Consider the following 25,667-nt stretch of genomic DNA (forward strand, 5'->3'; position numbering starts at 1 on the left):
CCTACAACTAGTTGTAATATAACGGCATAGAGCGCAGTATAGTTATAGTATTTTCGCCACCCCTTTACACGACCACCGCCGCCGTCGTCATCGTCGTATTTCGCGCTAGCAATTCCCACAGGCTGGACGAGAAAGCCGCGCCGCAGTGATAGTCCGGCGAGGTTTTGCAAATGCGGCGGGCGATCGTTGTGATTAAATACGTCGCCGTTTTACTATAATAATAATAATCATCATCATCATCATAGCTGAGTATAGTGAGAGGGTGCGCGCGTGCGCTCCATCGTCGAGTGTCGTGTCTGTTTTAATTAAACGCGCCGTGCGGCGTTATGAACTTCCCGGAAGTTTATTTATACGCATTAACAATACGTGCGCTATGCGAGCCCGACGCGTACACGCTCGCTATGGTCGCTGTACCACACATATTATATAATAAGTGTATACGCACGTAATAATAATACACATTATACATAATATATATATATTATATGCGATAGGTTTTCCTGCGGGATTCCGGGCACGGTTGCGCGCTGTTTGTGAGTTAGTATATACAATATTATATACATACCATGGTATGCGCGTGGTTATATAACAAGGAATAACACCAACAATGAGTAGGGGCAGGGGTGTAGTGGCTAGTTCAAAACTAGTTACGCACTCGACCCGCGGACGCTTTATAATATTATAATAGGACGCGGCGGGCACGTGGCTATACCCCTCTTTCCTTCATTTGATCTCGTAGTCTTTGGTCAAAAACTCGATGTCACACGCAGCGTACTTACACATTGTAGTTTTTCGCAAACGTCAAAAACAACAACGAAAGTCTACTACGACGAGGCTGTAGGAAAAATTTTTGTTCGATCAAAATATAAACTACGTATCGGTACAATTTGAACACGAAACATTATTTTCTATTTCAAAAAAGTTTTGTAATTATTTGTTTTAAAATCAGTTTTAAAGCACGTAAACTATTATTGCAGACTGCGTTTAAATGCCGTTTGTTCGTCTATTGGTTAATTATATTATAGTTAATCGTGACGAGGTAGCCGATTCACGGTCGAGTAGGAACCGTACAGTCTGTGAACGAACCAGCGCTAAGACGGCGGTGGTATATAATAATATTATATATCTATAGCGGTGTGTAAAATGTATACGTGTGAATACAACCCCTTCCTCTAACCACCACGAGACGAGTAGATTCAATGACCGAATACAAAGGGATGAATGATCCGGTGGAGCGAGCGACGGTATAGTGTTAAATAAATATAAATCGATTGCGGGTAATTCATAAGTGGATTGGTCGACGGACAAAATGCAATAAAGTCGGAATAACTAAATGTAGGTGCAGAGTAATAAACTAGAAATATTATACAATAATAAGCTGTACAAAATGGGAATTTTTATTTTTTTACGAACAAAATAGTAGTTACATATTGTTATACAACTGCACTATATTATAACACCATAGCACACTTTTTGTGGAATAATCCTCGATATACTAATCTAAGCTTGAAATACTTATAAATTAAAAGCCTTATATAATAATAATTTTCAACATTTTGTGTTTGCATATTAACATTTATGCAAAAGTAGTATCCTTCAGATTACAAAATTAAAAATATGTATAATATTATGATAAAATTTGTGAAAAAAAAGGAGTAATAAATGCATCTATCTATATAATGCATGCTATGTATACATAATATGAACATTTTATTGAAAAATACAACAATTCAATAAGAAATTAAGTAGTATTTTTTATGTGTGATGTTTATACCTACTATATACATTACACATTATAATATATTTGTGTATGAAATAGTTATCATGACCAGAAATGTATTAATTTACCATATATTTATAAAATAAAGTATATCATGATTGGTTCAAATAAATAAATATAAAATGTAATTTATGTACATAATATTTAATATTATTTTAATTCAAAACTACTATAACATTTTCGCTATATTATCAAATTACCGTAAATATTTATTAGTTTTATATGGACAATGGTACACTTCTATAAATGTGGCGTAATTGTAAATTATAATGTCCATTTAACACCATAGGAACAACCAAAGAATTTACATACCTACTAAATTATATTTGAATATTTTCTCTTTGTGTGCATTCAAAGGTAAACTATTCAGTTTTAAAGATTTTTAATTCTTTCCGTGTTACAAATGGCGAAGTACATAATATAGTTGTAATTTGTTGATGTAAATTCATAGGTTTAATGTTCGAGAAACATAATTATTATTTGGTGTTAAAAAGAAAAGATATATTTATGTAAATTACTAAATGGACCTTTTTCAAAAGTGTTTAAAAACATGAAGTTGTCTTCTGTATTTTAATTTATATATATATATATATATATATATACATATTTATTTTTCAATGATTAAAATTATTATGAAATGTTTAATGAGAAATACTACATTTGCAAAGTGCAAAAACAAAAAAAAAAAACTTTTTCCTGGAAAAAACTTTAGCGCCAGCTTTATATTCCGTTAAATAGAAATAGTTATTTTTTTTGTACCACTACTTTCCTTTTATACATTTCCAGATTCAAAAATGTATTCTAGCGTGAAATTTTCACCAATCCAGCTGGTGCTATTTTTTTTTTTACTTTTTTCCCAAATTAAATGCACTATACTGTGGGTATTAAACTGTGCCCAACATACCTAAATATAAATACTGACTAAATTACGTGTTTACACTAAAGCCAACAATTAAAATAGACTAATTCATTGCGTATCGAGTAAAATTAAAATTAATTCGATGACACATTAGTATTCAGTAAATCACTCGCCGATTTCAGATAGAAAAATACTTACAAAAATAAGATAAATATTCCGTTTCAAACATAAATTATTAGGTGTATCGTACAAGAATTATTTTAGAAAATTATAATAACATTGATACCAATATTACAAAACCTCATACCAACCAAAACCGAAATAAACTTATCGTCTTGCAATGTATTCATTTTTTCGTTATCCATGCTTTAGATATAAATTTGTATACCTATACGGTAGGTATTTTCCGGATGGCATCACTTCGGCCGGATAAATGTTTATTTATTAACATTATTCCAGTAATAGTATTTATAATAATAACAGTAAATATATAAAAATGACAATAATAATTTATTATGAATGAAAATATCGATGTATTAGAAAGAAGGATTAAAAAGTTACAGAAGGGTAGACGGGCACCACGGTGTGATAGAAATACGGGAAAAAGACCTTATGCAAACTATATTTATATACAAAAACTGTTGTTGCCAGACTACCGGTGTCGCCGTGCCGTCGTCGCGTTGCTGAAATATCGTGAGTTTGGTGTAAAAGGTTTTTTTAATCACGCGGCGGTGACCCAAACAAAAATACGTTTAATCTCCCAGACGAAATATTCATTGTTGCCTAAAGACTCTCCTATATTATAAATTTCTTCGCCGTGGTTACACCAGATTGCTGGTATCAGTATTATAATGTACACTCCGTAAAACTCGTGTTCGACTCCGTTCAGCGGATAAAACTTTTTCGAGTGGTTGTAATAATTATTATAATTTTTTCTTGTATATTTTTCGCTTTCGTAAACTTCGTGAAAGTCGATGATGGGAATGAAAAAAATATATTAAATAGTCGGAACGAAGAAAACTACACTGAGGCCGTGTGGCCGTACACTTGGTCAAACCCGACGCTATGCGCCGACCGTTTTCAAAGAATTACACGCCGAGACTGGCCGAGTGGATCGTAAAAGGTAGATCATCGGTCACATATAACGTAGAGAGAATGATCTGTTTTCCGACAACTCTGAATAGTGGACATTTTTAAACCACTTGACGAGAATAAATCCTAAATAACCTATCCTGAGAGCGCTCAGATTTTAATAATTTTATTCCACTATGGTTTTTTCTGTAGAGAAATTTCACTGTAGTATTTTATTATTTAAAGGTTTATTCTAAGAACAGGGATAGTTTCACAAGACTTGACGATGGCGCTTTTTTAAAAATGTTTTTGTATTTACTTTTTATGTGTTTGTATTTTATAGGTTTGGAAAATCCAAGTAAAACAGTATATTATGTAATGGTAAGATAGTCAAAAAACTTAAGTGGTTTTTTTCACCACCTTAACAAATCCCAAGGGAACAGACAACCGATTTTCAATATTTTCTAGTACCATTAAACGCCACTAGACCGTTATTAAAGACGCATTTTATACCAACAACCGCTTTTCCAATAACCACGCGTGTTTTCCAAATGTTCGTAGACATGCTTTTACTTCACTAAAACAATAAACCAAGAGTCACCGATATCAGTTTATGATGCTCTCAGTACTATGTTAACAAATTTGAAGCCCGAGAGTAAATTTTATAATTCAGCTCATTATTAATCGATTGCATATCACTAAAAAAAAATACAATAATGATCGCGAAGGTAATACATTTATTTATCTTTACTCTTTAAGGAATCCTGTATTTCCAATAATTTTGAAAGACATATTATGACAGAAATACTAATATTTAAACTAAAGCGTATACATTTTAACACTACAACAATTTTGCGCTTGTTGAAACATCTCCTCCTTAGCTCCGTCATCTAACACCAAACAGGCAACGCTACTGTGAGAAATATGCGAAATAAAACGGAAGATAATAATAATGTAATGTAATATAAATATTTTAATGAGAACATTTAGATAAATTATTATCAAGACATTTTTATTTTCAGCCGTCTATATAAAAAAGTTAGTAGCGATATTATGATTATAATTATGTTAAAACAGCGTAAGTTTTAATTTCATAAATCTATTTTACTATGGTGTTTTCTGATTTTATTACAAACGATGAAACTTGATTAGCAGCAAAAGTAGGGCACAGAGATAATAAAATTGAAGATTAAAAATCAAGAATCTTTTCACACCACTACAAAAGCATTAAATCCTGCAGGAATCATGCGGAAGATGTGTTTCCAAAGTAGTACTTTTCAATTGAAAAAAAGAGAATATTTTGTGCAAGAGGAAATTACGTTATTTCATATCGCGTCCGATCGAATAAAAGTAAATTTTCGCTGAACATTAACATTGTGGAAGGGAGTGGCAAAATATATAAATTTTTCCTTTATCGATGTTTTCGTGCGTTTTTAATAAATAAAAATTACCTAGGCATCATCTGTTTACGTAACATATATATATCTATATTTATATAAATATAAATATAAAAACGATATTATTGTCGTTGGTGTTTATAAACACTTCAATCGCGCGTGTAACACGGTGTCTAACAATAGGCGTGTCAACCACAGTCAAAATCACGCGTGGCATTAAACTACAATACCGCGTAATCGATACTTTCGATGGAAGTTGAATAAATGTTAAATAATTGACGCAAAAATGATCGCTGTCCTCTGCGATTAAGATAAGAAAATTAAGCGGAAAATCAGGTGACGGGAAATATGTACCTACATACTAATTGTTTAGTCAGTGGCATATTATGTATATTATTATAATATTATGTGATGTTCATGAATTTGTTAGATATCCGTAGATACTTATCATACATTCAAACCATACCACCCGATCCCTCTCATCGTCGGTACGCGTCGACATCGCAACGAAATTTGATCCCAAAACACTAACCTCCTGTACCCACTACACTGTATACAAATCCCGACGTACCTTTTGACATACGACGCCCTATCTGTGTTTATAATATTGCATATATATTCACATTAATATATAATCACATCCTGCACTCCTTAACCACAACCCATTTCGAGTGGGTACAATATGATTTTGGAATTTCTCGTCTACACTTAGGTGTCACTTTTACTACCTACCCATTTGGCTGTATCACGAGTACCCAAAATTGTTTTCTCATAATTTAGGTAAGTGTTTAACTCGTTTTGTAGTGGCGAGAGCTCAATTTTTTTTTTTAGTTTGTCAATAGACAATGACAGTCAGATATTAGTGTTTACTGCATCAAACAATAATAATACGACGGCGGCCATATGGACCTTTGGTATTATTATCCTGAACAAACAATAGGAAATTGTAAACGAGACGCTATGCAAATAAAATACAAATATAATGATTTACGCGCACCCGTGGATTATAAATGTTACACTCTTTAATGCTAAGACCTTTCACCGTGAATATACTGTGACATAATTGCTTGAAATATAGTTTTCGGCACTAATTCATCAATATGCGTTGTAGGGAAGATATGTATAGGTAGTCATACCTACATATACATTTTAAATGCAATATTTTAGTTACGTATTGAAACTAAAAAATAGACCGCTGGGTTTAACGATAAACAGCAGCGAGATTCGATTAAAAAGTTTAACGAGAGTTTTCACGCAATGATTACACGAACATCGATTCGTGTACACCCTTCACAATCACTCTCGTTTCTTCATATTATACCCGACGACTGAACGACCCAAAACTTCTCGGATGACCACAGCAACCATTTGGCTACCGGATCGTGAAACTGCGCGGTTTCCTGCCCTGACAGCAGTATTATAGGTGATTAATTCTCCAACTAAACGTCGCAGTAGTTATATCACACAGTGATCTCCGTGTGTTTTATAAATTTAAATGAACCTATGTATATCTAATGACGTTTTATACTATCTATATTATTATCCCTAACGCGGCAAAATGTTTGCAGACTTCGTTAAAACGAATTAATAGGTAATTCGGTATATTATCGTACTCTGTTAAATATGCGTATTCAATTGATAGTTCTATGCAAACATTTCGGCATGTAGTTCCTGGAGAACGCATGATAATGTATAACATGTAACAATTACTAATGCATACGCTGTAAACCACATAGCGATTAAATATCATGTAAACATTGTCTGAATTAATTTGTAGAATTCGGGAAAAAACAAAAATTCGTAAGAATATAATATGTATTGATTATTTACTGTAGATTTTGAACCATAGTGAAATTTTATATAGTTAGTTATTACATCATAATACATACTATTGTGTTTATCGTTAACGCGCATAATGTCAATATCGTTTGGATAGTTGACGACATATACGAGAAGTTGTACAATCAAAAAAATGTGTATATTATTAACTCGTACCTACCCCAATAGTATTAATTCGCATTGTGTTTTTAATGAAACTTTTTGTAAAAAAAAATATATATAACTACTTATAAAGCATAGAGGTTAAAAAAAGGTTGGCAAAATTATAATGGAATCGTCTAAAACCAACAATAGAAAAGTGTGGGTAGGAAAAAATAGCAATAAAAACGAGGCTCAGACCACACATTTATTTTCTTTTAATTCATTTTAGCAATTTATAGCAACGCCCAAAGTGTGGTGGAGATATATACATAATTTTTTCGCCCATACCGCACACTGCACAGTTAAAGTGGTTAGCTCTCCAAGCGCATTCCGTTTCTGACGGCAGCAGCGGCGCTTGATACTCTCTCTAAGGTATTTTTTTCTGCACGCTCGTCCCGAAACACTAACCCTCTCCCGTAAAACTCACTCGAAAGACAATTCCGTCCCAAATGTTTCGCCAACTGTGTATAATATAAATGTGTGCGTGTGGGTCGTATATATAAGCACACACAGGAGCGCGGGTAGCGAAAGCGTTAAAACCGTATTTCGCAATTAAAATTGTATATTTAAAGAAGAAAAAAGTAATGTTAATTACACGGATCGTCGATCACCTGTGGCCCGTAAATTTGGGACGAGGTGGTGGCGTAATAAACGTCGGCGAAGGGGTTTATTTTTTTCTGAAAACAAAATAAAACGACTAGGTAGTGCGCATTATATAATATATTATAATATAATACACAGCAGTATACACCGTCACGACCACTGCCGCCTTTACAAATACAATAGGCCTGTGCGGCAGTTGGTTTAATTTAACATTCTTTTTTTTGTTTTTAAATTGTATTTAGCGTATTATTACTGTTATTGTCGTGCTTGCGCGTAAAACGGCTTTTACCCGAGACCCGGGGGAACGTTTAAAGCCAACAATTCTTCAGCGGCAGACCGGACACCGGCTGGAAGTGGATGCGTATTACCTATATAGGTAGGTGGTGGTGCATACGACGAGTAATGTGTGCAATCGTTTTAATAACATCGCCGGAAAAGTGTATGTAATGTGTATCTGTGTAGTATACAGTGAGCGTGCAGTTAAGTTTACCTATACGCCACCGCTTTGCCACGCCATCACCTCCACCGCCAACCACCTCCAACGGTATATAGCCTATAGCCACTATATACCCCATGTTTACCGCAATGCGGGCTGATTTTAACGCCCCTGTAAATCGGCCGCTTAAGTCTACCGACGATAAATTCATTCCACCTCTTCCAACTCAGCCTCCGTATATCCACTACGCGTACGTATGCTATAAATAGTGGTGACTTTTTTTTTGTTCCCCTTTCACGTCGCTTTTTTCCTCGCTGAACATCCGTTTTTAGCTTTTTTCCTCCGATCTTCCGGGATTGTGCTTCTATATATTATATCGCCTGCCACACACTTGTGTACATTGTTGTATACGTACGCCGTTAGGTTACATATTGTATTTTATTTTTAGAAATCCTAATCGGCTGAGCGAGAAGAACGGATTTCGAACGCTTTATTTTCTTTCGATACATATCGTATAATCTCGAAATGACTTTGCATGATACGTTATTATTATCATTATTATTATTATAGTGACGTCATACGACTTGACATTCGTATGCTAATGTAAACGGTTCGACGACTCTATCGGCGATACTTTTTATGATATTGTACATAAATACAATACATCTGCAAGACGGTTGCGTTGCCAAATCATTTCTACCATCGATTTTCAAAAAAACTATTTTGTACGGTAGTAGGTAGTTAGAGTATTGTAAGCAGTAACCACTACTACAGCTTTCTAACATTTTTCATTTTTATCAGAGAACTTAATTTAAAAATATGAAAACTTTAAACAAATATATGGGTAAAAATGATATGCATCAAATTAACTTTTTTCTGCAGATGCAACCATTTTTAAACGTAATGACATATTTATATATTTTACGTGCAATTTCAAATGTATAGTATTTTATGTAAATGATATACATTATACAATATGTATCTTATTTCGTAGTTATTTTCTTGTTTGATATTTTCATAATATAATATACTTGAAGAATAAGACAGTTGTGGTCCATTTTGTAACATTATCTTTACATTACCACGAAGATTATTATACGCATAACATAGTCTCATCAGAGTTTGTAGAAGAAAAGGGTCAACTTCTTAATGGGAGCTTAAGGATCCCTAAAAGTAAATTTAACTATATATAGCATGTTTAGGTACTTTTTTTCCGTTCGCCTTATCCCCCCGTTTCTAGATTTTTCTCATTTCGTTAGTTTGGGCATCCGTAGAGTATGAAAGCAAATACATGTTTTCACAAGATGCTTATAAAGGTGGTTGCGATTACACAGGCCATGGTCTATAATACATTTTACCTTTAAAAACTAGCAGAGTCAGACGTTTTCACTGAAATATATTTAAATGTATAATATGTGTAGGTGCATTATATATCTGTAATAATATAATAAAAAGGTTGGAGGAAAATTGTACGTATCAATTTTGAACCGTAAATCATGCGAACGAATTTGAAATTTTGGACGGTATTTATCTGTAAATAATATTTTTTTTCCGCTCGAGGACCAGCAATATTTTATGACGGGTCTCGCTAGGCACGCAGCCAACTGTTGGTAAACGACAGCCGACCAATCACTTTTAGGTGGAACATTGCCACGCCACCCGCCACTTCAAGAACCCTGCAGCGCCAGCGTTCCGACCATCACCATTGCGCGTTTGCCCGTTTTTGTATAATGACCTGCAAAATCGTTTATTGGCGACGGCGAACGAATTAATATTATGATGGGGCAGGACGTCCACTTAAGCACACGATCTATAATATAATTTTACTCGAGGACAGAACACGGCGTGAATGGAGGTGTGGTGGCCATAGTAGTGTCTTTTTGTTTTTGTTGAGTACGAAGAGAAAAATACAAAATACAATAGTCCGTGAATGTGTGCAGATAATATAAAGACTACAGCACAAGGGGTGCAAACGTGTGGTATGAATTATATAATATATATAACAAAAAATGCATTATGCCAATGACTGAGGGGTCTGTACCACCGCAGCCCGCACTATCGTCATAGAATGCATTTGCGCTGCAGCACGTATATTATAATACAATATTGAGCACCGGAATTTCAGCAATCAGAACACAACCCTTAGTCCTTACGCACTATACTTCTCTCAATCGAATGTGATACGGAGGTGGCTACCACGGTACGTTTTCCCAATGCATTTATATTATATTATATATGAATGAAAATTTCTACTTGAAAACGCATTTGGTTTAAATTATACACTGCAAAGCTTGCGGGATATCAACTTGAATTCTCCATAACAAATCCGTTCGTGGAAACGAAAAGAAGACTTTTTTTTTATCTATTTCCCTCTCTTGTTTTTTGGTTCCGAATTACAATCCATTTGGAATTTGGACGCCGAGGAATATGATTATTAAAAGAAATTATGGGTTTTTGTAGTAGGTAGTAGATATTCCAGCAGTTTAGGAAATATCGACATCAATTGCCTTGCTTCCTTCATACGTACGTTCAAGGAGTTAAATCATTTTTAAACATAAACGTTTTTACGATTTTTATTTTTTTATCGTTTCGGTGAAGCCAAAGCAGACGCGACAGTCTGAAATTTAATTATGTATTATAGTATTTAGTTTATACGTATTACGAGAAAAAATACTCATAATTAAAACGCGATGGTAGTTTATAGCGAGATCATACATTTGGTGTGATATTATGATCAGTTTCTAAAATAAAATACTAAAGAAACGGACCGAGAGGAAAACTATGTAGCTAACTACACCAACCTATATAATTCCTTTTTAACGGATATGTAGAAATCGTTTGGATGTGTGACAACTTCAATAGTATAAGATAAAATAATAAATGTATATTAATCTTTAACATAGTATAATATAATTATTGTTATATTACATTTAGCAGTGCGTGGATGGTACGTGAATAGCACTAGGTTAATGTGATAATTAATCATCGACGATAAAATAGCAAATAATGATAAAAACAAAAAAATAATAATAAGGGGAGAGAGAAAAACAACTCCGCTGTCGTTGTATTTTCTCACTCATTCTTTCTCTCTCACTCTGATGCCACCAACCACCCGTGCACCGACACACGTTAGCGAGTGCCTTTTGCACGGGCCCAGCAGTGGTGGGTGCGATAGGTTTTAAGGGTTTGAGTAAATTAATTATTTTAATTACGTGCTCCCCGGAAAAAGCGCACTCCATTGGCGAGCGCAAAGGGCGGGTCGGATATACATAATATCATACGTCACAATATTATATCATATGGTATTTCAGTTTTATTTTTTTTTATATATTATATATTTTAGCATAATCATAATAATCATAATAATCATAATAATAATAATAATAATAATAATAATAATAATTAAAAAATGTATTATTAAGACGCGTGTGGGTCGCGTGGAGGTATAATGTGCGCGCGTCATGTACTTTATTTTATTTTTTCAGCTGGCCATATTATTATTACTATTTTTTTTCTTTACGGTTATATACGACGCGCCGTTAAACCTTTCCGGTACGCAACAAACGTTACACTGTTGCGTTGCGCGTGCATGTGTGCAACGCCGACACCACTACCGGTAGCACGTGTGACCCCTCCACCGACCAACCAACATCGTATACAAACTTACACACACGCACACACACACACACACACACACATACACACACACACACAATCCCCTCGCGACTCGTTCGCGTTTCAAGCCCTTTGTACACACACACACAATACCCACCCCTCACCGCAAATTCAGCGAGCTCAGTCGCCGCCGCGAGCTCGCGTGAACCGGGGCTGGAGGAACGGGTCTCTCCCCTAAGACTTCACGTGCTTTTACGAACATTTCCAAATAAAAACCACCCAACAGATACTTTACTGAAATTAATTTCGTCTACACATGTTATATATTATTATTTTGTATGATATATTTTACCGTTACGCAGTGGTATTATAATAACGACGACGACGCGGAGTACTCAAACTACGGGGGTTTTCTTTTCGTAAATATATATAATGTGTGCGTGTATACCTATATATAATTCAACCGATGGAAATTATATCGATTTTCTTCTTCCATTGAATACATTATGGAGTAGTTATATATTGTATAGTATATACTGTATATGTCCATTGAAAGGAAGGGAAGGTCATTCAACATCCGCAAAAAAAAAAAAAGAAACACTCGATAACCCACTATAAAATTGCTTTAGAATGATAATAATTAATAACACAATGATATTATTTGACGGCCGACCGAGAATCGAGATAATAATAATGTAGGTACCTACGGATATTATTAAAAAAAATTAAGCCGTAAACAAGTTGAATAACATTATATTATTAGATTATTGTGAGCGATCCAGTTTTCATTTGAATTGATGTCATTTTCTTTTTCGATAATGGCATTTATAGTTATATGTATTTTATTTACTTGCAATGTAGAAATTATGTAAGCGTAAACATTATTCGTCAAAATTGAAATAAAATTAAAGGTGGTCTTGTGTTTTTAACACGAGTAAATGTGATAAAATTCCGTTCCATGGTATGTATAAGTTATATTTTATAAAAAAAAAAAACGATGACAAACATTATCGCAAACAAAATGAAAATAAACAATAATAACTATATAATATTGTAATAAAAATCGATATTTTATTGGAATAGTGTGTGCACGTCAGATACACGTCGATCCATTCCGTGTCTCCCTCAAAATTCGTAAGTTTTATTGTGTCTTTTAAATTATTGGGGTCACACAAGACTCACAGCAAACATCTGTTCGGTGGATAAGTGGGTCGAGTATCGCAATATCGCATATACTTCCCAATTTATTTTTTCTACCTCTCTTCTGTGCAGAGTTTAAGCAATAATAAAAAAAAAATGTTAAATAATAGGCATAAACGATTTCACAAAAAACTACATCTTCACCCAAACCCCCTCATCGCCAATCTATCCACTATCGAGCTACCCGATACTCGTAGATTAAAAAGAAAATGGTCCAGAGACCTCTTATCCTAAGGTCCAACATCGGTTTAAACTTGAACTCTGATTATTACCTAGTTTTACTTTTATTTATTTTTCATTTCTCTTAATGTATTCATTTTTCCGTTATACCTAGTACTAACTGAAGAGTAATATCAATGGATATTTTTCTCTTATCATGTGAACTCATGTCAAAAATTCTATTACTCAAATTTACTTATTGTATTATATTAAATATAGATTGTAAATAAATTTTATTTAAATAAAAAAAAAAAAAAAATAATAGGCAGCGATAGCTTTCAACGAAGACGAACGACAATCGCGACATAGAATGAAAACAATATCGTCATAAATAAAACAGAAATTATTTTTCCCCTCTATAATGTAGTTTTATATTATTAACGGTCCTAGGAAATGCAATTCGGACTCATGCCGATCAAAAACACCACGCAGCACGAAAATGAAAATGATTATTATGGAGACAGCCATCGTCAGAAATATAATCCACCAGTAAAAGATATTATAGGGGATGAAATGAAAGAAAACGCCTAGTTATTTAATATTATGTGATATCATTATAAGTTATACTATACATATTATAATAATAATGTAGTTATATTAATCTCGATGTTCTACCGACCTTAGGCCACGCTATAAGAGCGTCGGTATACTACTGATAGATTTATAGCGTCCACCTTGATGACTAAACATGATATTCTTATGTACAAATATGGTATTATAGGTATGTGTGGTCACCGGAATACCCGTATTGCATCAGAGCCGCATGTAGACCTTTGGGAAAGTTCAGAAAATCGCTTATTATAATATTGAAATCTAATGCCCACGTATAGTTTACGAGATATTCAGAATATTCTCGAAATTGCGCGACACACACCACGCCACGACGCTAGTAAACAAACGACAAATTTATTACACTTTAAAGACGAAATTACTCGTTATAAATAATAATATGATTATTGTAGTTCGTATGGAAAAATATTTTGTTTTAATGTCCACGGTGTATTTTTAATAATCGTCTAAATACTTGTTAACTGTACTACACATAATATAATAATAATAATTATTATTATTATGTAAGTATGGTAGGTAGGTATTTCCGATAAATCAATCATAATAACACGATAAACATTTTGTTTTTACTCGGAATGCATTGGTATGGTATATAGTAATAAATCCGTTAGTGGATTTTCGATATTATTTGGAATTTCATAAGCCCTCGCGTTTATTCGTGTCATTCACCGAACACTAACCATGGAAAATTCCGAAGGTTCTGTATTATAGTTACACCACCGAAATGGATGAGTACACCGCGGCCAGTGTTTTCACAGTGCATTTTCTTTAAATTAACGTTTCCTGCTGGTAAATTAAATTTTGTTTTATCAAAAGTTGTGGAACGCAATAATTTATTTACGACGTCTTAACTATTGAAGGCAAAAAAAACTTTCTATATAAGTATAATATGTACATTTTTTATAAGTATAGGTACACGCAATATATTTTAACCCATAAAAGGACTCTGTTTAATAAACAATTTCCCTCTACGCATGTACCAATATGGCCATAATATATTATGTATAAGGTATACGCCCATAACGAAATTTCAGTTTGAAATATACATGGGTAAAATAAATTATATTGATTCTTCTTAGAATAAACTCATACAAATTTGACAATATTTAAAACGCGGGTTCATTAAATCGATCCGATTGTAAGGATTGGTATAGCAAAACAGGAGGAGCGACGACCGCAACGAAATGTATTTTCGATAAGCTAACACGTGATAGTCGTTTATCTTCATACGGAATAAGTATCACGAGTTATCAAAATCTCTTCTGTAGATTATAGATTACGTTTTGTATAGAATATATGATATTTTAATACAAAAATTTGCCGTCGTTTGGGTAAACACCGACTGTGACGCGCAGCCGGCTAGACGGTATTGTGTTTATAATATACCTACATGACGCATGTATGCAGACATGCACAATAGAACCTATACGAGACGGTCGGGGCAAGAGTATCGGGAGACCACCTCGCCAGGTGTGCGTGTGTCTGCCGCGGTGTCTGGGCGAGACGACGACCGCGACGCCGATAATTTAACTGTTGCGACTCGCAGTCTAGGGTAGAGACTGATTTTTTGGGAGGAAATGAAGTACGAAAAAAAAATTTTTTCTGCAGGGTTTAGGAAATTTCATTCCAACCACCGTCACTCCAGCGGTGTTGGGGTGGTATTATAACATGTCTCGTTCGACGGACCGCTCGAAACAAAGAGAGACCCGAGCATTCGTTGAAGACCGGGGGGTGTAAAAGGTCAAAATAATAATATTCGCGTCCCTCCGCGTGGGATATACTAGCGCGCACAAGCGCACACAAACACACACAAACACAAAAATACGACGACCGTTTGGGGAGGAAATCGGCAACGTCTATACACACCGCCGCCACCGCCACAGCCATCGTCACCGGTGCAATGACCTCGCAACGTTTTTGGGGTGCGCTGCACCAAATGCAGCTGCCATCGTCGTCGTCACCCTGCTGCTGCTGCTGTTGCTGTAGCCGACTATAACTCTACTATATAACATATATATTCGATACCGCTCCGCCACCGTCAACAATAATTATTGTACAGCAGCACGTGAGTCGAAGGTCACAAATATATCAAATACATGGGCGCTTGTTGGTAGTAGAATCAGTGCCCCCCCCCCCCCTTCTGAAAATTATTAAAACCACAAAAAAATTGTTTTTTTCTAGATTGTATACCTACAATTAATTTTTTTTTGTTTTTTATTTATACATTTAAACGAATCATTAGTTATTCGTTTGTCGTTACAACTAATTCCAAATGTAAGATGATTAACCGTCTTATTATTGTATACATGTAAATCATATTTGTTAGAGTGGAAATAATGATTTTAATATTATTTAAAAATATCATATATATATATATATATTATATAATACAACTAATCCCCTATGTTTGTTTGTTTAATAATATTAACAATTCATCCAATTGTTTTTTAACCACGTTTGACTACCAATCGTAGGTATTTGTTGTTTCAATAAGAGATAAAATATTATATTTTATGGAAATGAGTTTAAGATACGTAGGCATATATAAGTTGATATAATAGTTAATGTTAAGGCGTAAACATTAACATATTTACAAATACTTCAAAGATGTTTTTAAATACCTAGGTTTGCAATACCCATCCCCTCCTCATATGACTTGCCTATCTGTGTTAAATGCTGTAGATTTGGGAACCAGGTTATAGCCTGTTCCTTCCACCTAAAAAAATTACCTAATGGGTGCCCCTGCACATGTACAAGCACGGAAAATGCGTGTCAGTTCGGTCGGCAGCGAAGTTATTAAAATATTATGTACGCATATTATAATATATCACCATATATATACATATAATATATATTATATGGTAAACGACGTGGTTAAACACACACACACACATATTGTTCTATATATTATATATATATATATATATATAATAGGTTTGCGGACATACAAATAGTAATAGTAATAATAATCTAATATTTATTATGGTCTCGCGGGCGTGGCGACGATACGGCGCGTGACCTTTCATTAGCCGGAATGATACTAATTAGTAATTACTAATGATGGCAGTGAAAAAAAAATAATAATAATAATAATAACGAACGGGAGGAAAAAAAAACTCCGGAAAATTAACCTTTCCGCGCGCCTTTACGCGACAACGGCGACGACGACGATGACGACGTCGTCGAGATCCCCACGGGACTCGCCGCCACCGCCACCGCCGTTGCTTCTGCTACTTCTAGTACTGCTGCTGCTGTCCAAGGCAACTGTATAATACGGATGGACGTCATCGGCAGAAACGTCGCGCGAAAAATTCCGGTCGCCACCAGGTGCGTACCTATTAATATTAAAATATTGTATAATATATGTGCCGCGCACACGCTGTAAATGTTATAATAATACGAACCGACACACACGCTGGCGCGCGCGCCTATGATTATATATGTAATATATTATGTGCGCAGCGAACAGATGTTCAACAGTCGATACAGGGGGGCAGCTGATTACCTGGCGATGTTATACACAATATGTAATGTATAGTTTTGCGTGCGCGCGTGTGTGTGTGTGTGTGTGTTTGTGTGCGTGTGTAAGTGTATTACGGTCTGCCAGACACACTGGCCCGTTATCCGACGGCTATGTGGGAAAGAGACGCACGCGGCGAGTGTGCGAGGGAGAGAGAGTGAGTGAGAGACCGAGAGAGAGAGCGATGTGGACGTTTTCGTTTTTAATAATTGAAAACGTGTATTGTCGTACAACTATCGTGTACATATATTTTATACATAATATATATAACAGTAAACTTGAATAAGTCAATTATCGAAATTGAGAGTGTTTTTTTTCCCTAGCCCGGCGACAGCGGCAACGCTCGGCGTGCATCGAATTCCGAATTAAATGAATTAAAGAACAATAACACGATCGATTGTCGTTATATTCGTTTATGGTCGGTTTACGTATAAAAGAAACTTATCCGCGCGCGCGGTACTTGAAATATTGTTCAATTTAGTAAACGAAAACATCGTAAAATTCATTACAGAATTATTTTCTATTTTCTTTATTCTTCCGAGTGTTGTTTCAAAATATTATAGTATTCACTTAAAAATATTTTTAAAGCTTTTCCTTTCCGCTTAATACAAACATAAAAATGTTGTAAAACGGAATAAGAAATAAAAACCCATTATTATCTTTATTTGAGGTAGATACCAACAATTTTCAATGATATAATATCATAAATTATGTTCATGAATTGATGTAAACATCAATTATTATAATTATTAATACGTTTTTATTCAATCGATTTGTTTAACACAAAATTGAGAAAATTAAAATTAAAAAATATTCCATACCAAAAAATCTAAAAATACATTTAAAAATATGTCTATAGCTACTATACGTAGAGATATATCGCTAGAGATTATTATCAATATGGCTGAAATTATATTTTTACTAAACGAAGTTTACAATTTCAGATTAATCAAACGCAATCAGCTGTGCTCATCTGGTTATAAAATGCGATTTTTATCTCGGTAAAATTTTAAGTTATAGATAAATGAAAAATATTTCGGTCTCGATAATGTGGGCGTACTCTTATAGCTATTTCGTTCAATGATATTGCAGAGTGCGGTGGTATATTCACCCTAATTAGTTTCCTACTCGTTGCGAATATTATGCTCGATTCGATGATTTTCGATCTTCTTCCGCTACCACCATCATCGTAACTATCAAGTGGCATGGAAAACGAAATATGTTAAAAAGTTACACTCATCTTCTACAATAAATAATTCTTCACGTGTATAGTCTTATAAACAAATACAATGTATACATTTAGGCGATTGTCTTTAAAAACTATATTATTGTTGTGTGTAATCAATCGGAGTATGTGATCTATAATTATTAATTATTGTAGATTACTTATTTCGATGTTACACCAAATATGTATCACTGCAGAGTGAGGACACAATAGTTTCTGTTTTTTTTTTATTAAGGAAACATAATATAATATGAGTAGCAGGTTTTTTATTGTAAGACAAGAGATGATAATACTACTTTAGCTACAATTCAATATTCATCCACAGTCTGTTGTGTTAAAGAAGAGAATGTACACATATTATAATATAATTAGAGAGACAGTTTGTATATTATACAGAAAATTATGAATTGTATCTACAGTATCTACTTATTATATTATGTTCGACGAGTTCTCGACGATACAAACTACAGTGTTTTTAACAGGAAACAAATTAAGTGAAAGATCGAATTAATTCGGTAAATTGCATATAATAATATATACGACACATTAATTTTTTTCCTCGTTAAATCACATAATAATATGCAACACACCAATATTATAATAGTTCACGGCATTTCATCTCATGCGTGCCAAGTCGTGCGCAAACGAGCTGATTTCGACTCGGGCAAAACATTCATCACCCACACCCGCACAGTTGTGCATATATTTATAATAATATTATTATAGGTACATAATATTATATAAAAAACTGGCGCCGCCACCGCCACTACCGTGCCGTCTTGGAAGGCCCACGTCGCTCCCCTCGGGATTCTCGTAATTAAATAAAGTCCGACCAATAAAGAGGGACGAGAGTAAAACGGAGAGGAGAAAAAAAACGCGAGAGAGAAATTTCGAACGAGATAAAATACATTATATGCGTGCACTTACTATATACCTATATATATTATTATTATAACTATAGCAGCGGCGGGTGGTGAAGGGTGAAAAACAGACGTGATGGTTTTCTCGGGTTATCGAACGGCAGAGCGGTGAACGTGGGTAGCGGGCAGCCATTTCGTATGCAAAACCGGTCTCACACTCCTATCGTCAGCGGCGGTAGCGGCGCGATAATTTTTAACGTCAAAAACTGTAAAGACCTACACCGGTGCGGTGGTGAGTTGTAATTCTATAGCGCTGTCTTCGCTGACGACAAACAAAATAAATATATGTAATTATAAAATAATAATAATAATAATAACTATTAAATATGATATTTTTTTTTAGATTATTATTATTATCATTATTATTATAGTATATTATGCTCGGACCCTGAGCGCGTTCGGCGTTCCCAGTCTATAAACACATATACGTATTATTCATAAAATTATTATACAATATGCAAGAGTTTTATAGGTTTTAAGGTGTAGGTATATAGAGTTTGAAGTACCCCGATCGTTTTCACGTAAGGCAGACGTTTAAATGGGATAACCTAACGACCGGCACACCTGACCCGAGTTCTCATTATCTTTGCTACGAAAGTAAAAAGAAAAACACAAATCTAAAGAAATATATTAATGTGCCTGTTTTGTACCGACTAATTAACCATTTGTGTATGATAGGTTGTAAGAAACTACACAGAAATCCCATTCTATATTTTTCTAAAAAATGTAAAGTGAAAGCATTTTGAAAAAAAATAATAAAAATGTTAACGTAACGTGATTGGAATATTTAACTAACTCATATTATTTGTTTACCGGTCGAATTTAAAAACAATAACTACGCACTACCTCTATAATATTCATAATAATTTACGTATACTATTATATTATAAACTCAATACTACTACCATACGCTGTCAATGTCAAACAAAAACCTACGTTATTGATTGAGTTATTTTATCTAATACGTTTCATGGGTCATATTCTTACCCAGGTACTACTTAGTTCCCAGTAGCTTATTGATTAGATAAAAAAATATTGGTATTTTTACTTTTTTTTAAATTTAAATGTAGGTCAATGACCGTATTATAAATCGTAGGATATATTACTAGTATAGTGATACGTCAATAATCTCTTTAGGTAGGTATATATCTATACTTGTAATTTTAGACAAAATATACGTATTTTATTTTTTGATGAACAATATAATAATATATAATATAAAAATCGGTAACTACGTGATCAAACTAGTTATCGATGTATTGTTATTATATATTACACAGTTGAATAATTATAACCTGCGATTGGCCACCAAACGGCGAGTAAACGGAGCAAGAGATGTGCACTGTATTCAGCGGAGAAGATATACTTTTGAATAATTCATTTACAAACCGAAAATGGTCAACATTGCAAACTAACTAGACATCGATCAACGTAATTCACTGAAGACTCACGCGATGCACAATATGTTTTTATATTTTCGAGAATATCACTTAAATAAAACCTGGTGTAAAATTTAATTTTTACATGACAATTATTTATTGCGTTGACGAATAAATATTTTATTTAAATCTAAAAAGGTACCACGAGAAACTCGCCAATCACGTCCTTAAACACGATTTGTGATATATTATCATACAAAATTATCGAGTTTATTTACAACAGCTAAAACATCGTAATGAATAATTCGTCTAAACTCGAATTCGGAAGATAATCTGAGTATGCAAACTATAAAGTAATTTAGCAGAGGAAAATAATAAAAATGATACAGTTTGTTCAAAAAATAATCATAACAATTAACGGTATAATAGTAATAGTAATACTATATAAAACAAAGCCCATGTGCGCTTTTATTCCACAAAATCTAACTATTAGCATTTATATTACGTCGGATTCTCTTGAGCATTATTTTCCTGTAGTAAATAGCCTAACGGACGACGAATATAGTGGGTGAAAGCTCCCAATCACGGTATGTTTCTTATTTTTGTTTTTTTTTTTTTCAAATATTTTTTTAAAAAGTTTTTAGGTATCGTGCCAAAACTAGTTTATATTATTTTGTTGTTTTATTTGTTGATAAAAAAAAAAAACTTTTACGTGACAGGCAGGAAAAAATAATTCGTAATTGAATATATTATAATAAGTTTGTTGGTTAAGTTATTAATGCATTTTTCGAAAGTTTGTGTATTCAGTGCTCATAATAGATGTCACATCGCCGGAAGAAGTTGTTTTATTACAACGTCCCACCGTGAATTAGTTAAACAAAATTTTTAGCTTTTTCTCCCCTCACTCCTCAGCTTACGGACTTGGCCACTTGGGTTTCTGTAATATAACGTCCGAGAAACCTTGGCCCGTCTCGAAACTTTCACGAAACAAAACTTCAGACATATAAAGGGACTAGTTGGCCGGTTTTATACTTGGCTCCTTTGAGAATTCAAGTCCTGTCCTGAAACTCTGTTAAACGGTGGTAAGTGCCCGAGGGAATCCACATTAAATATATAAATATAAAAAAAAATTTGAATTTACAATATTTTAAAGCGTTCATTACCTAACTTGGTTGAATTACATATACAGAAAAGACAATAGAAATAAATGTTCACTTATTTAGTTTCTACTGTAAAGACTTTTACCTACTGTAAAATAATATTTATATAAAAGTCATACTATATATTATTTAAAAGAGCTATGTAAAGTAGCGACATTAAATGAAACTGGAACAAAAGTAAAATTAATCGTATCATGTCATAATGGCAAATGACCAACACTTAACATACCTACTGTTGTATACTTTTTTTATACAATATATTAATATATTATTATAATACCTATACCTCTGAGTTCTGAAACAATTATTAACCTCGTTATTAACCATAAATGTAGTAGATTTTTATACCTATTTTATCACATTTATATAAAACTGAAACAATAATTGTAGAACTACACCACAGAAAACTTTGTAAACCAATTAAATAATTATTGTTTTGGAAATATTATATACGACTGACAAATATTTTGCCTCCTGGGTACGTGTTCCGCATTTTTTATTAGTACAGTCAATATGTATTTTTAAACTGACTTTGGGTACATTTACCGCCTGCACACAGCTACATACAGGTATATTATACACTACATACATATTATTCTATATAAACATAAATATATAGAAATATTCTATGCACCTTATTTTGTCGTCTGGGATGAAATATATTTGTATTCAAGACCAATATAGGTTTTTACCAGAATTTTTACTTTTACATTTTGTATTCAGTGCTTTTACATATTTCGGAGTTAAGTTACTTATAGTGGGATAAATTCAAGGCCGAAACCCGTAAAAAACGTATCGCCGATTAAAGTACATTATGGCGCGCGCCCATATTCAAATGGGCTCATGTATGCCCTCACCTGGCGCCCGAGGGACATGTATTCCATTCACGCTCCGCCGCGCCACCCGACGACTTGACAGATGGTGCTGCAATTACCGTGCAACGCGAACCGTTTGCTGTTTATTATTATTATTTTTTTCTGGAAATGTATTGCATATGAAATATTTAACTTTTTTGTATCAAAAAATTCAACCGGAAACCAGGTAAGTTACAACAACAACATTAAACAGTTCATCCATCGGAATATTATTATTATTGTTATGAAACACCATTAAAGTATTATACACTAATATATTATAGTTAATAAAATATTGTTGATTTCGCGTTTTATCTGGAAACAAAATGAATTTTTATCAACTACTCTAAAATATTTTGTATGTACCTACTTTATTTTAGTAGAATATAATCCAATTTTAGTTCCAGATAAAAGCCTTGATAAATTAGGTAGGTAGTTAAAAAATTATTAAAATTAAAAATAATTTACCTTTGTTTTATTTTGTTTCACATAAAAAAGTTCAAGATGCATAATAATAATAATTTGTATTAATTGTTGTACGTTATATTTCTCTAAACCCAACAGTATTAATACTAATTCAAATAGTTTTATGAAAATGTTTATTTTGTAGGTATTTATAGTTATATCAGGTAATAAAAATTCATAAAAATATACAAAAATGTTTATTGTAAACCTAATTATACGCACAGCAGCTCTAAAAAACTACCACTCATTTCAAATGTAATGCCTCTTAGTTTTAAAATTGTTTTCGTACGTTTTTTTCCTCGAAATTGCCATCTGGTATCTTCTAATTTCCATACAAAGTAGCCTATTATCGTAGCTTAAAGTTATTAAAAATTAGCTTGTTTGATGTCATTACAGCCGTAACTGTAATTGTTATTTTCCTGCTTTTATTTTCACTAAACATAACCCCATAGAGAAATTTGGTACAGATGACTAAACTATGAGAGCTATATCTCGAAACCGGCTCGAAAAAGAGGGTGCAAAAATCAATATGCCGCGAGGGGCAGGTGTACTTGCACAGTTTTTTGTATTCACCGTTTTTTGACCCCGGAGGGAATCTGGTGCCATTAAACCCTCTCCCTTTTAGCAACTATGGATGTCTCCGGATGAGAAAAATTTCACTGTCTGGTTCTCATTGAAAAAATAATAATGGAGAACCGTGAAAATAAATGAAACACCAAATCGTTTAGCTTAATCGACTTCATCATATGAAGGTAGTTTATAAAAGTAATTTAAATCGTTTATAGTAACCGCTATATAAAAATGACAAATATATCAAACTTATAGGTACCGAACTATTGTCAGTTGATAAAAAAATAAACACTTAGTTAGTATCATTCTTAAATTGAGCAAAAAATAATAATATACATTTTGATTAAAATAATAGGTACCTTGTTTTTAATATATATCTTACAAATAAAATATATATTTTAAAAATGTGTTATACGAAATCACTGGTTTGACATATTATAAAATAGTGTATCTATTTTGTTCTCAGATTTTAATGTATTTGAATTGAATAAGGAATATAATTTAAAAAAATATTGAATACGTTTTTTTTACCAAGTTGTGCGGGTATAGAGTTAATTAATTTGTTGAGAATTGTTTTAATATTAAAAAGAAAAGAAAAAAGATCTATACGAACAGACCGTAATAACTTTAAATATATTTTATTTTTAACATTTATTTTCTAAATATTTTTGTTGCATTTACTTAAAGTATAATATAACTAAAAGTATTCAACGATTAACAAATTATTGCAAATTAAAAAAGATAAAAACTAAATAGTTGTACAGTCTTATGGTCGTAAAATACTAATAGTATTAACATTTTTATCAAACATTTTAAATAAGAGTACTACGTATAATATAGGTACTAGTTATTCAATAATTATAATATATATATACATCATTTCAATTCATATTTTAATATTAGCCGGTATAAATTGCAACTTGTAAATAATAAACTTCTTTCGATATCTAATTGAAATGGTTAAGTTACGATGAGTATTCTAAATAACTACGTAATAATACTATAGTTGTTTTTAATTAAATTATCAGTTATGAATGATTTTAAAGTTTTCAACAGTGTACTAAGGAAATTTTCATGTTATACAATATGAAACACACTTTTGTAAATGTATTATTAATTAGTCATTCAAAAACAAAACACAAGAAAGGTAAAAAGATTAATAAACAAATCATTGTACCTACTATATTAACTGGAAAAAGTACGTTTTAGTTAAATCAACAGTGATGACAATTTATTATTTCATAAAACAAACTTGTTATGGGAGGACAAAATCAGAATATAGAAACGGTGATACCGTTTGGCCGATATTTCGCCTATCAGTATAATATTAAACCGAAAAAAGTAACTAAAAAGTTTATACGTTGTTCTCTACACCTTTATGTGCACAATATTATAATAATATGTCATTTGGAAAAAAATCATTAGTTTATCTCTGTGCATATTTTACATCGTTGGCACACACACACATGCAACACCGGAAACCCGTAGATAAGACAAACAAAACCCACAAGAAATAACAAAGAGAACGTGGACCTAAAATACCTAGCCCACACACGTCTTTGTTACCAATTTGTCGTGGTTTAACATTATAATATATAGAGCGTCGTATGTCTGATACGCGTAGTCGTGTCGTCCAATTTTGGACGGCGACGACCACGACGTCGGGAAATAGGTTTTCGGAATAATTTCGAGGTAGCCAGTTAAACGAAGATTTTTCGTCCCGCCGGCCGGCGAGACACCCGACGGAAAACCGTTACGAAAACAACGGGCGGCGGTGGCGGCGTCGGCGACGGCAGCGGTTGTGGCGGCGGTAGCGACCGGTGTACCCCGCTCCGCGACGCCGC

At 33.4% G+C, this 25,667-nt stretch overlaps 1 protein-coding gene across 4 annotated transcripts in view; it reads right to left on the reverse strand.

Moving 5' to 3' along the window:
- Positions 1–25,667, reverse strand: part of LOC100161686 (nucleolysin TIAR) — a 356,777-nt gene that overhangs the window by 97,401 nt on the left and 233,709 nt on the right. The gene's annotated exons all lie outside the window — the stretch shown is intronic.

This window comes from Acyrthosiphon pisum, chromosome A1 (assembly GCF_005508785.2).
Source record: "Acyrthosiphon pisum isolate AL4f chromosome A1, pea_aphid_22Mar2018_4r6ur, whole genome shotgun sequence".
In the NCBI taxonomy this organism is placed as follows: Eukaryota; Metazoa; Arthropoda; class Insecta; order Hemiptera; family Aphididae; genus Acyrthosiphon; species Acyrthosiphon pisum.